The following is a 12,210-nucleotide window of genomic DNA, read 5'->3' as shown; positions in this document are numbered from 1 at the left end:
GATACAGAAAACATTTTTGTATTCTTGCATCAGTTCCTTTATTCTGTCCTTAATGCTACAACATCCCAAACCTTTGGAACTGCCTTATGTTTCCCTACTTCATTTTCCCCACTTCATGAACCTCCTTAAGTATTACCTCTTTAACCATATCTTTTATAGTTCCAATCTCACGTCTGTTTCATTCTTAATCTAAATTATCATGAATCTTGAGTGTTTTTTTCTCAATTAAATGAACTCATTACCAAAATGATTCCAGAGAAGAAGGTTATAAAGATATACTAGAGAAGTTAGCCTTGTTCTCTGCAGAAGAGGGGAGAATACAAAGGGGTCTGATGGATCTTGAAGGGTATAAGCAGAGTAAATAGGGATGGTACAAATCAGTGGCAGCGTCAAGAACTGAGGAACACAGTAAAGACAATTGACAAATGAATTGAAAGTGACATGGGCATGAGGTAAAAGTGTTTTATACAGCAAGCGGTTGAGGATGGAAGTGAAACTGATTCAATTGTAGCATTCAGGACGATGTTGTCCAAGTAGGTAAATTGAAAGAATTGGGTAGAAAGTGAGACAAGCTGGATTGTTCATTGTGAGCTGCTAGAGACTCACTGGGGTAAACATCCTCCTTCTGTGTTCTTAACCATCCTGGTGTCAAAAATGAGCAGCCAGACAATACTACACTCAGCGGCCAATTTATTGGGTATCTCCTGTACCTGACAAAGTGGCCACTGTGTGTATGTTCATGGTCTGCTGCTGTAGCCCATCTATTTCAAGGTTTGAAGTGTTGTGCATTCAGAGATGCTCTTCTACACACCACTGTGGTAACGTGTGGTTATTTGAGTTACTGTCACCTTCCTGCCAGCTTGAACCAGTCTGGCCATTCTCCTCTGACCTCTCATTAACAAGACGTTTTCACCCACAGAACTGCCACTTACTGGATGGTTTTTGGTTTTTAAACTCTAGAGACTGTTGTGTGTGAAAATCCCAGGAGATCAGCAGTTTCTGAGATACTCAGACCACCCTGCCTAACCCCATCAATCATTCCATGGCAAAGTCACTGAGATCACTTTTCTCCCCCATTCTGATGCTTGGTCTGAACAGCAACTGAACCTCTTGACCATGTCTGCATGCTTTTATGCATTGAGTTGCTGCCACATGATTGGCTGATTAGATAATTGCATTAATGAGCAGGGGTACCTAATAAAGTGGCCACTGGGTGTATATTGCAGCAGCAGTTACAAAATTGCATTGCACTATTTAACTTGTGTAAGAGGTTATTAGAGTTTACTGTGTCTGCTTAATCCTAGATTTAGAAGCACACAGTGGATTCGCTTTTCCATTCTCTGCACCAGCTCTGCTTCTTGCTTGGCAAGTATCACGTTATAAATATTTGTGTATTGTTAGCTAAGGCTAGCTGAAAACATCACTAAGACTAACTCAGTGAGAGGGCTGGGGCTGACTCTTATTTTCTTCAGCAAACGCTGAGTAAAATGATTTCAGTGGCTCCTTTTATGACCTCAGGCATCTCAAAGCACTCTAAGTGGGTTTATTACTTGAAGTCCAACCAATGCTATGATACAGAGAACATAGGAACTAATTTGAGAATGATAATAGTACAGAAATTGGGAAGAACTGTCCTGCTCTCCTTCAAGTAGTGTTGTGAGATCTTTGATTCCCTACATTAGGGGACAAAAGAGGTACATTGATAGATTTAACAATGTGGTACACCTTTAGTACTGCACTGGAGTGTCAAGGACTAGATTTTTGTGGAGTTCATGACTCATGGTGAGACTAGTACATAATAACTTACAGTTGAAATCAGTGGAGGAGGAACTGTACTGTAACAGATTCAGATTCATTTATTTATCACGTGTACATCAAAACATACAGTGAAATGCGTCATTTGCATTAACAACCAGCACAACTTAACAATGTGATGGGGGGCAGCCAGCAAGTGTTGCTACACTTTCCTGTGCCAACATAGCATGCCCACAATGCTCATCACAACAACACAGAACTCAACAAGCAACAAAAAACAGCAAAGCAAGACACTTTCCTCCCATCAATCCACCCCCCGGTCCTTTTGATGGGTAGTGACAATTGTGACGGAGGAAGTACAATAACTGCTTCACACCTAGAAAACATTCACAAACAGCACCATGATAATTACCAAATTATCTAAAGCGGGGGTTCCCAACTTTTTTTATGCTATGGAAACATGGCAAAGAATATAAACCATTCTGTTTCCCCGGGCATCTCCACATTACCTTTTTGGCATTACTGTAATAAATTTGGGGATGCTGACATTGTTGTTAAGGCCAGTCCCAAGAGAAGATGTTGGGGGAAGTTATTCTGGTGAACATATTTCCATAGTGCCGTTGAAGATTTAGACCCAATAATGATGAACAAACACATAATTCCGAATCAAGTTGATGTCCAGTTTAAAGAGGAACCCGCAGGTGGTGGTGTTCCAAGCCACCTCTTGCCCTTGTTGTTCTTGGTTCCAAAGGTCACAGGTCTGGGAGATGCTGTTGGAACTGGGAAATTAGCTTGGAAGCGATTAGAAATGCTGCAGTTTGCGCTGGAGGCTCTGGTTACCGGATGAGATTAGAAGTACATTTGAACTTCTGCCTGGAATTTGAAAAGGTGATTTCAGTCACACTGAGCAAAGCATAGACTTTGTTCAGAGTATTAGTGGCTATATCCATGGGGAGCCAATGTGATGATAGCATCGGATTGGAACAGCTGTTCTTCCTTCAGCACCACCATTTCAAAACTATGTGTCTGTCACGCTCCCTTCTGTATTTTCACCTGCTATTGGTTTCATGTCAATTTGGATTCTCATTAAATTTGATCCTTTCCTAAATTTAATCCAGTGTATCATGATATCCAACAAAATGGATTTTCATTTACTCTTTGTAGGAATGCCAACCAACCAGTATTACCCTAAGGTCTACAGGGAACTGAAGATAAATCTCCCAGTCTCTGGTGTGAGCAAGCCAGAAGTAAAATTATAGGAGGAACAAAATAATTATTGGGGATGGAAGCTGATCTCAGTTAAGACCGTGCACAATGTCAGTTCAGCTCCTCCATGCTTGTGAACTGAATACGCACTAAGTCACTGGACATGCTCTCCGGAATCCATTGGTGTTCAATGTAATTTTGGTTGCTACTCATTCAACATGCTCCTGCACAGGAGTTGACCACAAGTGCCAAAGGACTTTAAAGGTGAAGAAAATTTTTAAAAGTTATGTGAGACCTGTTTCTGTGCAAGTTAAAGAAGTGCTTACTTTCCTCCTCATTGTTGCCACGGGTCAGACACTGTGAGCCACTTGATAGTAGATCCCTCTGCAATTTTAACTTGACCTTTACACTGACCTTTACATCTACATGGAATGCTGCTGCAAGAAAGCAGTATCCGTTATCAAGAACCCTCACCATCCATGCTGTCTTCTCACTGCTTCCATCGGGAAGGAGGTAAAGAAGATTTAAGTCCCATATCACCAGGATCAGAAACAGTTATTACCCTTCAACCATCAGGCTCCTGAGCCAGTGTGAACATCTTCACTCACCTTGACACTGAACTGATTCCACAACCTGGGGACCCACTTTCAATGATTCTACAACTCATGTTCTTAGTATTATCTATTTATTTATTTGCTATTATTACTTGTTTCTTTTTGTATTTGCACAGTCTCCTGTCTTTGTGTGTAGTTTTCATTGATTCTATTGTACTTCTTTGTTCTACTGCGAACGCCTGCAAGAAAATGAATAACAGGGCAGTATTTGGTGATATATATGCACTTGAAAATAAACCTACCTTGTGATTTGTTTTGCTTTTTAATTTTTGCCTCACTCCTGTTTCCACCCCCTTATTGGTGATATCCCCTGGAAATGCCTGGATGGACTATGACCACGATATGCCTATCCAGTGGCTTATCACAGTGAGCCCAAACCTCTAGACCACTACTTGAATGAAACTGCAATTTGGCCCTCCTCCCCATCCAAGCATCATTTCACTGAGACCCAGAAGGAAAAAACTGAGCACCTCCACTAATGGAAGAAAGCTTCCTGTTTGCACAAACCATTCAAAGTTAATTTGATTAATGATGCATTAAGGATGCATTGCTTGCAGCTGAGCCCAAAACAAACTGCAGCATAGAAGACAAGCACAAAACGGTGTACCTGAATCAGAATCAAGTTTAATATCACTGGCATATGTTCTGAAATTTGTTGTTTTGTGGCAGAAGTACCAAGCAATACATAACAATAAAGCTATAAATCACAATATGAAACATATAAATAACTATATATGTATTTATATTTATATAAATATAAATAAATTAAATAAGTTGTGCAAAAAGAGAGGGAAAAAATAACAATATAAAAATAAAAAAATACTGAGGAAGTGTTCATGGGTTCAATGTCCATTCAGAACTCTGATGGCAGAGGGGAAGAAGTTGTTCCTGAAACATTGAGTGTGTGCTTTCAAGCTCCTGTACCTCCTCCTTGACGGCAGTAATGAGAAAAGGAGATGGGGGTCCTTAATGACAGGTGCTGCCTTATTGAAGCATTGCCTTTTGAAGGTGTCCTCGATGCTGGGGAGGCTAGTGCTCACGATGGAGCTGGCTGAGTTTACAACTTTCTGCAGCTTTTTCCGATCCCGTACAGTGGCTCCTCCATACCAGACAGTGATGCAACCAGTTAGAATGCTCTCCACGCCCTCCAAGGTACATCTGTAGAAATTTGCGAGTATCTTTGGTGACATTCGAATACTCCTCAAACTCCTAATGATATATAGCCACTGTTGTGCCTTCTTTCTAATTACGTCAATATGTTGGGCCCAGGATAGATCCTCAGAGGTGTTGAATCCCCAGGAACTTTGGAACTGCTCACCCTTTCCACTTCTGATCCCTCGATGAGGACTGGTGTGTGTTCCCTCGACTTCCCCTTCCTGAAGTCCACAATCAATTCCTAGTCTTACTGATGTTGAGTGCGAGGTTATTGTTGCAACACCACTCAATCACCTGATCTATCTTGCTCCTGTATCCCTCCTCATCACCATCTGAAATTCTGCCAACAATAGTTGCGTTGTTGGTAAATTTATAGATGCCGTTCGAGCTGTGCCTAGCCACGCAGTCGTGGGTGTAGAGAGGGTAGAGTGGTGGGCTAACCATGCATCCTTGAGTTGTGCCAGTGTTGATTATCAGCAAGGAGGAGATGATATTTTTGATCCTCATAGACAAAGGTCTCCCGATGAGGAAGTTAAGGATCCAGTTGCAGAAGGAGGTACAGAGGCCCAGGTTTTTGATTAGAACTGAGGTTATGATTGTGTTGAACACTGAGCTGTGATTAATAAGCAGCAGCCTGATGTAAATATTAATACTGTTTATGTGATCCAAGGCTGAACGGAGAGCCAGTGAGATTGCGTCCGCTGCAGACCTATTGTGGCGATAGGAATTTGCTTAGGCGGGTGTTGATTCTGGTCGATACCAACCTCTCAAAGCACTTCATCACAGTAGGTGTGAGTGCAAATGGGTGATAGTTGTTGAGCCAGCTCACCCTTCTCATCTTGGGCACTGGTGTGATTGTCACCCTTTTGAAGCAGGTGGGAAACGCCAACTGCAGCAGTGAAGGTGTCATTGAACACTTACTGGTTGGCAGAGTGTGCCCCCCCCCCACCCCAGATACACCATCAGGGCCTGACACCTTGAGATGATTCACTCTCTTGAAAGATGTTCTAACATTGATCTCTGAGACAGATTCTCCAGGGATTTGCATTGATGTCGTTTTATTCTCCCTTTCAAAGCATGCATAAAAGGCGTTGCGGTCATCTTGGAGTGAAGCATCACAGTCATTCATGATGTTACGTTTTGCTTTGTAGGAAGTAATGGCTTGCAAACCCTGCCAGAACTGGCATGCATATGATTCCATCTCTAACTTCAATTGGAGTTGTTTTTGTTGGTAGTTGTTCAGAGACTTCTTCAAGATGGCCTGGTTGAAATACCCCGCAATGAGAGGGAAGGCATCGGGGTGTACAGTTACGTGCCTGCTGGTTACAGTGTTGAACTCCTCCAGCATCTTCTTGATGCTGGCCTGAGGTGGAATGTATACCACTACTAGGATGATGGCGGATGAAAAGGACAATATTTGACTGCTAGATATTCCAGATCAGGTGAGCAGGACTGAGACAGAACCGCCATGTCTCTGCACCACAATGAGTTAATTATAAAGCATATTCCACCTCCTCTTCCTTTAAAAGACTGAGCTGTTCTGTCTTTGCAGAGAATGGTGAAGCCATTGAGCTACAGTGATGTGTACAAAATGGCACTGGTGAACTATGTTTCTACGAAACAAAGTACACAGCAGTCCCTGATGACCCTCTTGTAGAGCAATCTTACACTGAGGTCTTCAGTTTGATTTTCCAGAGACTGTACGTTCGGCAGAAGCATCTTTGGGAGTGGGGGACTGAAGCCTCTGAGTTTCAATCTTACTTGCAGCCCAGCACATTTTCCTCACTTCCCGTTTCTTAAAGGGAAACTGCACTCACGACCTGAGTCTGCCGTCTGGTATCCACCAAATAGGTATCAATATCAAATAGATTTTTTACATGTCTTTGAACAATGTTGCTTACTGAAGCACCCATGACTCTGATTGTGGATTTCGGCTGTGGTAGTCCTGAGCATGAATATTTGATGATTCCCATCGGAGCTCCATGCAACAAGTTGCCACTTATTGCCATCACTTTTGTCAGTATTTTACCACCACCATCAAGCATTTTTGCTAAAACTGTTTTTCATTTTTTGAGCACGTTGATTTATTAGTAATATAAAACTTTTTGCTATGATCAAAAACACTGTCCGACTGAAAAATGGATAAAGAAGAATCCATCCATGATCCAATTGCTTTTGGAGAATGCAGTTCATGGCATGGCCAGTGAACAACTATTTGGGATGAGATGGTTGGAGTTTAAATAAAGCCAAATGAAGCCAGCAGGATTTTATAAAATTATTTCATAACAAGCACACTAAAACAAATGAAACTTCTATGAGAATATGAATCTCAGGGTAGTATATGGTGACATGCACTTACCTGGGAAATAAATTTACTTTGATTCTGAATTGAAAAAGAAACTTCAACTACATTTGCTGCCTTCTCACCCTTTTGTGTTTCAAGAATCTTGAATCTTAGTTTCTTGAAGATGCTGAGTATTTTTCTGTTAGACTCAACTTTCAATTCTCCATGAGTTGACATTTATTTAATTTTGAGATACAGCATGGAACAGGCTCTTTGCTCAATGAGCAGCCCACTACCACGGGACAATTTACAATGCCCAATTTACCTACTAACCGGTATGCCTTTAGGCTTTAGACTGTGTGTGGAAACTGGAGGAAACCCATGTGGTTTATGTGGTAAACCATGTATATCTGTCTGGACACGCCCCTCTGCCGACTGCTCCTATGGCTCCTCCTACAGACCCCTGTATAAAGGTGATTGTGTCACTGCTCCTCCCACAGTCCAGGGCAGTCATCCGGTATGGACGTGTTCCGTTTTACTGCTAATAAAAGCCTTTCAGTATTTACTCTACTTCCAGTCTTTTGGAGTTATTGATAGTGCATCAGTTCACAGTGAGAATATACTAACCCCAACAGACAACGCTGTGAATTCCAAACTCCCCGAGCTGTGATAGGGTTGAGCTAATTGTTCTGCTATCTGTGCCCCTTGAATAGATCTTACATGAAAAGAAATGCCTGTGTTCCACTATTATGTAGTAAGTAGGTCATCAAGACAGGAGCTGGTCCAGCTCCAGATCCAGGGAGTTGCTGAGAAGTGAGGCCCAGAGATAGTCAAGGCTAATTGGTGAGTAGAGGGGTTGGGGCTGTAGTGAACTACATATACCTGTCTGGACACGCCCCCTGATGACTGCTCCTGTGGCTCCTCCCACAGATCCCTGAATAAAGGTGATGGAGGTCTGAGCCCGGCCTCTCAGTCTCCAGGATGTAGTATGGTGGTCACTCACTGCTTGTTCCTTCTTCCAGTCAATAAAAGCCGATACCTCACTTTTACGTCTCAGAGTGAGTTATTGATGGTGCATCAGGGGCCAAATGGGAAAAGGTGCTAGGCTGAGCGTTGTTGGTGGGTTGGATGGTAGGAGCAAGTTGTCTGCCAGAAATCAGTTTGTGATGTTGGAACATTGAACATCACTGGGGAGGATGATGTTATTAGTTTGGGGTGGTTAGTTTTCCAGTGTACGTGTAGATTTTGGTTTCTTTATGTGAGAAGGCATTCTTTTAGGTCAAGAATCTTTTCAGTTATTCAGCAGCAATTAATTCAGTAATGATTGCTGTTTGTTTACTGTGATTTCACATATTTCAAAAGAAAACCAGATAATAGACACAAGAGATTCTGCAGATGCTTGAAATCCAGAGTGACACATGCAAAACGCAGGAGGAACTTACAGGTAAGGCAGCATCTATGGACAGGAATAAACTCTGAATGCATCAAATGTAGTCTCAGCTTCGGGTTGAGACACTTCATAAGGAGTCCTGATGTAGGGTCTTGGCCCAAAGCATCAGCTGGTTATTTCTCTCCATGGATGCTGTCTGACCTGCTGAGTTCCTCTAGCATTTGTGTATGTTGCAACGATCAGAAGCCATTTTTAATAAAATGTTGGTAAGAAAAACCCAGCGCTCAAAGGCAATTAGAGACTTGGTACCTGTAGATGTTTGTGCCAAGTCAAATGGCAGCAGCAGCAGCTAGGATAATGCATTAGCGACCTGTCAGAAGGAAGCAGGCACCATCACCTGTGAGAGGAGATACCTCTCCATGATTAATGGGCATTAAAAGGCCTGTGGAAGGAACTAACAAGTCATGGGCAGCCAGTATTTTCTTGTAAAGGTTGAATGCATCATACTTGTGACAGATTAACAAATAGGCTGCTTGTTGAAATGATTGGACTTTAAGCCACAGCTTAATGGAGAGAGCAACTCTGTGATCAAGCAGATTCAGAACAACGTGCCTGTCCTCTGCAAACTGATCAATTATTGAATTGACATAAACCCAGAAAATGTGCAGAGGAATCCACGTTCGACCAGAGTCTTGAACAAACTATAAAGATCTCTTAAATATTGCCTTATATTGGTGTGGGCCAGTAAGGACTTTGTGGATGCTATAATAATGATTGTTTAGATCATAGGATCATTGCCAAGAAAGGCTGGATTAAACATTTAGTTTTTTTTCTTAGATTAATTGTTCAGGGTGACAGAAATATGAAAAAATGTTTGCAAAATACTTCATTTGTACTTAATTGTATTGGGTAGAGTGCAGGACAGATGATGGAAAATTAATTCTACAGAAGAAAGGACTAAAAGCCTCAATGACTTCTGATCATTCGGGCCTGTGTATCTCATTGAACTCAATTGTATCTCCTTAACTTTTCAACATTGGCAGGACTTCTCTAGTCCATTTGGTTAAACAGGGTTGGGGTACCAATTATCTATAGTCAGACTGAATTGTATTTGAGGATTGAAGAATCAAACATTCTGTTCCTAAATTAATTGGTCTCCTTGCTATGTTGAACAAATACCCCTGATCAGATTATGCAGATGAGCCAGAGGGCATTTTCTATCCCTGTGCTATGCTGCTCTAATTTGTCTATTTTCAAACTGTTGAAGGGAAACTTGCTTTCTAAGTGTTTTCAACTTACAAAAGGAAGAAAAAATCCATTTATACAACTCCTTTCAACTGCCTTAGAAACATCCAGAAGTGTTTACCAGATAATAGCAATTGCAGCTACATTGAGTGTTATGCAGGTCACCACAGTGGTTATTTTATACTAGACAAAATCCCACAAACAGTTTTGAGCTAAATTACGTGTTTCTGATCAGGCTGAAGGTTGATAGAATCACTGTGAAAGATAACCCTGTATTTTTTTCAATCTACCTGACCATACACGGTAGAGTCATGGACTTATAAAATGTAGAACAAGCCTTTCAGCCCAACTTGCTGATACCAACCAAGGTGTCTTCCTGAGTTGCTCCAATTTGCTTGCACTTGGCCCATATCCCTCTAAACCTATCCCATCCCTGTACCTACCCAAATCTTTTAAAACAATTGTAGCTAAAGTCCCTTCTGTAGGTCAGAGAAACATTTTTTCCCCCCACTGGCTTAGCCTGAGACTCCTTACAGTCTTTTGGATTTTAACTACACACAACACTAATCCGGAGATAATACTGACCCAAGTCAAACTTGTGCACTTGTCAGAGATCTGATGGAGTTTAAGGATGAACGAATTAGTCAGTTCTACAGAGGCACTCCTTAAATATTATTTTCCAAATCTGACACAAAGGTGAAAGATCCAAAAATATATTTCTGCCAGGTTTATTTTCTACTAAGGATTAAAGTGGATGAATCAAACAAACTCACATAATGTAGCAGCTTAGAAGTTCTAGAAAGCTCTAAACATTGGGCTGCATGATAGCTGTAGAGTAGGAGAAGGAAAAGAAAACCAGAAACGGGAGGCCAGAATGCAGCTTGGGACAAAACTGCATTTAGCCAAGTACTGTGGTTAAGGAGATGGAGCCTGGACCAACAGAAAGTGAGGGTGGAGATTGGTGGGTTGGAAATACAACATTTGTAGGTTCTCTAGTACTACAGAGCAAGCAAGGGAAGGACATGAACTTAAAAGGAATGTTTAGAATTTACTGGGGCCCAAGTCCAGTGTTATAGCACAAAGATTGACTTGCCCCAGGGACATCCAACAACCATCACTTCCAGGAAAATAGTGTCTCATTTCTCTTGCAATGCTCCAGTCATGTCAAGTGCTCAAACATGCTTCAACCCAGCAAGTAAGTGGTGTTCAGCAACCTAAAAAATGGGTGTGATTGTGGTTCAGCCCCATGGAGGCTTTATAAGGTATTGGTTAGACTACACTTAGAGTATTGTGAGCCGTTTTGGGCCCCATATCTAAGGAAGAGTGTGCTGGGACTGGAGAGGCTTCAGAGGAGGTTTATGAGAATGATTCTGGGAATAAAAGAGTTAATGTATGAGGAGGGTTTGATGACTCTGCTGGACTTGAGAAGAATGGTGGGCGAGGGTGGGGAAGTGGAATCTCATTGAAACCTACCAAACATTGAAAGGCCGAGATAGAGTGGATGGGGAGTGGATGTTTCCAGTTGTGGGAAAGTCTAGGACCAGAGGGCACAGCCTCAGAATATGAGGATGTCCTTTTAGAACAGAGAAGGAATTTCTTTAGCCTGAGGGTGGTGAATCTGTGGAATTCATTGCCAAAGATGGCTGTGGAGACCAAGTCATTGGATATATTTAAAGCAGGGGTTGATAGATTCTTGACTAGTAAGGGTGTCAAAGGTTAAGGGGTGAAGAATAGGATTGAGAGGGAAAATAAGTCAGCCATGATTAAATGGCAGAACAATTGGGACAAACGGCCTAATTCTGCTCCTATGTCTTATGGCCTTATGGTAAAGACAACTCTCATTCCATAGCATTAATCAAACAGTACTAGGTGATTGAATTTCTGGGCCAATGCATTCAACCTAAAATATTCTGTTGAAAAATTTGAAGATGAATCTAGTCAAAATAACAACCAACACCACCCTACGATGTGATGGGGGCAGTTCGCAAGTGTCGCTACACATTCTGGTGCCAATTTAGCATGCTCACAAAGTTCAGCAAAATAACACAAGCAACAACAATACCAACACCACAACAGCAATGAAACAAAACAACAACAGCAAAATCCCCACCCACCCTCTAACATGCACAGTCAGGGAGAGAGGGAGAGGGAGAATGAGAATGTGAGTGAAAGAATGAACCATGGAACTAGACTGTGCAACCCACCAACTCCACAATTGGTGTCAAACACCCATTTTTAATCTTTTGTCAGAGGTATTATTAAGCAAAGGGACAATAAATACATTGAGCTTCATCTGCTGTATGATTTGCCCGTTCCACCAGCCCGACTTATAATTTTAACTTCAACTAACCTCTTCATATATTTTGGGTTCAGAGTGCTGGATGAGAATGCAGACTCTTGTAATGATGCATTCTCTTAAAATTCGGGAGTAGTGTTGAAAAATGTTAACTGACCAATGATGATTATTGTGGTTGCCGTAAATGGGCCAGCGTGGTCCCAGGTCATCACTCCATGAGAGCTTCAGTGAAGTGTTATCAGAACAGCCAGCTCTAACTTCCCCA

The 12,210-nt window shown here is 41.8% G+C and overlaps 1 protein-coding gene across 3 annotated transcripts in view; it reads left to right on the top strand.

Annotated features, from left to right (window-relative positions):
• Positions 1-12,210, top strand: part of lrrc3ca (leucine rich repeat containing 3Ca) — a 59,498-nt gene that overhangs the window by 22,668 nt on the left and 24,620 nt on the right. For 2 of the 3 annotated variants that reach the window (XM_073071415.1, XM_073071417.1), the window contains one exon: positions 1,305-1,365. The exons of the other annotated variant lie outside the window; for it this stretch is intronic. The gene's annotated coding sequence lies outside the window, so the exon portion shown is untranslated. The remainder of the gene's footprint in view (positions 1-1,304; positions 1,366-12,210) is intronic. 3 annotated transcript variants of the gene reach the window in all.

This window comes from Hemitrygon akajei, chromosome 18 (assembly GCF_048418815.1).
Source record: "Hemitrygon akajei chromosome 18, sHemAka1.3, whole genome shotgun sequence".
Classification (NCBI taxonomy): Eukaryota; Metazoa; Chordata; class Chondrichthyes; order Myliobatiformes; family Dasyatidae; genus Hemitrygon; species Hemitrygon akajei.
Note: the sequence above shows the minus strand (reverse complement) of the source record. Positions and strands in the feature narration are given on the sequence as shown.